Below are 2,993 nucleotides of genomic sequence, written 5' to 3'. Positions count from 1 at the left end.
CACACGAAAAACCCCAACCCCCGCTTTTTTCGTAACCCCCTCACACGCATTCATCTCTTTTGTAATGATTGACTGGCACTGGTAAGTCATGTGTTATGAGTCATAATCTGAAGCTTAAAAGAGAGCACCAGTCGTGGAATCCCGAAAGATTATTGCAGAAAATAATAATAATCTGAATATTTGGCATGATTCCATGTCTAAAGTATTTATTATAAACGGAAGGCGATTGTTTCGGTTAACAAAAGTTTACAATAAATCCATGAACTTTAATTGAAAGGAAACGAATCAGAAGGACATGTCGGTGGCCTAGCTGTTAGTCTGTCGAACTACTAACCGTAAGGCTATGGGTTCGAATCCCGCAATGATGAGCCTGATGTTGTGTACTTGGCAAAATGCACTTTACATTGATTTTCCTCTCTTCACCCAAGTGGAAATGAGTACTCGACTATAGACAATGAAATATCTTGTCAGTTTGTTTAGAGTTTTAGCGCGTGAAATCGGCAGCTTGCACTGTATGCTTCAAGGGAAGCCTAGAATGTTTCTGAGTGTTTTAGGGTTGGCTGCGGTAATAATAGCATAGAGCATGCGTTAGATCGTGGATATGCGCTATATAAACGAAATTTATATATATATATATACACATATATAATTATCATTATTATCAATACTTCTGATCTCTTACGTTTGTTTTTAATGTTTTTCCTACCCACTGATATAAAGTAAATCAAATTAAGAAACCGGCTGCTTCGACCCTACCCCTCAAGACCACACCCGGCTGAGTGGGACACATCCCAACAAAAAGATGGAGATACACCATTATCTTACTAAGTCAACTGAAGTGGTACATTTTGCTCGTAAACAGACACTATCCTCATTGTTCGTTATTTTGAAAAAAAAAAAATCAAAGTAGCTGTTTTGATCCCACCAACAAAACAGGAACATGTAAGAGGCGGGTTTCGATCATGTTTTTACACCACCATCGACTCAATTTAGATCGTATAGCAGGCGGGCTTCGACCCCACCTGCCAGGTTCCAACTTGGGCTGGGAGACCTACAACAATGTCTCAGCAGAAAACCTTAGATACTCAATAAACTTCCTCACAACAAGGGTATTGAGCTCGGCTCCTCTGCGTTCCCTCGTTGTGAGGGAAAACATGGTAGATAAATGATCGCGGGTGATTTTTTTTCTCCTGAAAGCTTCTTTTCAGTGATGGACGAGCCCCGTAAGGGTAAAGGACATTATCAGTTGATGGAAAATGAAGGGTAACTGTGAGGCAGGATGTCAGAAAAACCACTCACGTTTTGTTCAGTTGTAGTTCACAAGTGAGAGACCCGTACTCGGCAGGGGAGCGATGCGTTGCTATTTAAGTGTGTTGTGATAAACTGTACCAGATATCAGACGATATAAACTAAACAGCTCGGATTAAAGTACTCCTTTACTACAGCAGAAATACATTTTACAGTCTCCAAATTACATCTACTTACTCTGTGAATTTCACCTCACATAGTCCGAATGACACAACATTCGAGTCCTCGCTTAATGTGTGTGCTTTCCGAGTCTTGTCATAAATTTTAATCTGAAAGGTCTCATCATTTTAACGAAAGAACCTTTTTTATATTTAATGGACAGATGTGGACAGTCTTGTAGATCAAGTCATGAGAAATAATGAAAGTTAAGGATGGGAATGGGAATGGAGGAGAAATTCCTCTAGCCTCCATCACTAACAACTTCCCTGGCACAGGGAATCGCACTGGCCAATGCCTCCTGCAGTCTGAAGTTCCGTGTGATGTGACTGATGGTTGAGCTCTGCGTGTTGAATCATGCAGACGGGTTTTTTCAAGTGTGCTGTCTGTAGATAGTTTCATTTTTGTTTCGTTTACATTGTGTGCTCCTTTTTCATCTTTGAGGACACTAGAGTTGATATGAAACTACGTGTAATTATAGTTTGGAAAGTGCGAGAAAACTAGTAAATCCTGAAATAGTACCTTTTCATCAGTATGAACAACATTGAAACCACCGTAACAACCAAATATTATACTAAATTACTCTAGCTTTGCTTTTCTGTTTCATTATTGAGAACTGATCTCAAAACAGAGGGAAAATAATGATCTCCTGTAAAGGAGAACTTAGTCTCAAACAGTCAAAATAACATACAATGTGCGCTTGTTTCTGTGTTCATGTTATTGCATTACCACACCATTACAGGCAGATAGAATTATTTCAAATATCTGACTGAAGAATTATTTTTAAACCTGAATTGAAAAGTTTCACATTCTAAGGGTGAATATTTAGTGTATTTCTTTAAAACAATTTTAAGACTTACAAAGATGTACGGGCAAAGGAATAAAATGTTTATGAGATGGAAAAAATCTGAGTAAAATAATTTCCACCCTGCCGCTTCGGCTCATTTAGATTTCTTCATGTTTCTTTGGAATTGTGTTCCGTCAACATAGTATTATAATTATGCATTGTTCTATTCGCGCCATTCTATTCATGTAGCCGTATGTATGCTTTCATTAAAGATATCACGTCTCTTTTTTTCTGTCCAAATCTCCTTTTCTTTATCCCTCAACTCTATTCATGTAATGTGTGTCTTATCAAAACAGTATTCAAAACAGTATTCGTTTCCTTTCCAAATAGCATCTGCGTTATATCATGCACATTGTAAGACGTACAGCCGTAGATTGTTTGAGGGATAGGAATAAATAGACAAGTGTACCTTGGAAAGGGTGGGACAGTGGGATACCATTCCCCCCACCCTCCCCTCTTTTTTCCCTCCCATGTTTCACGCTTAGGCATGCACTGAGAGATGACAAACGCAGTGAAAATTATTGAATCTTGCAACGACCGATGCGGTCTAGTTGTGAACAATACTTGTAGAAGTGAATATAATAATATTGACTTTATGTACACATATAAATGTTTATGTACCCTCCCCTTTTCTCTCTCTCTCTCTCTCTCTCTCTCTCTCTCTCTCTCTCTCTCTCTCTCT

The sequence above is a fragment of the Aplysia californica genome, unplaced genomic scaffold (genome assembly GCF_000002075.1).
Source record: "Aplysia californica isolate F4 #8 unplaced genomic scaffold, AplCal3.0 scaffold00396, whole genome shotgun sequence".
In the NCBI taxonomy this organism is placed as follows: Eukaryota; Metazoa; Mollusca; class Gastropoda; order Aplysiida; family Aplysiidae; genus Aplysia; species Aplysia californica.
This window is presented reverse-complemented; position numbering follows the sequence as displayed.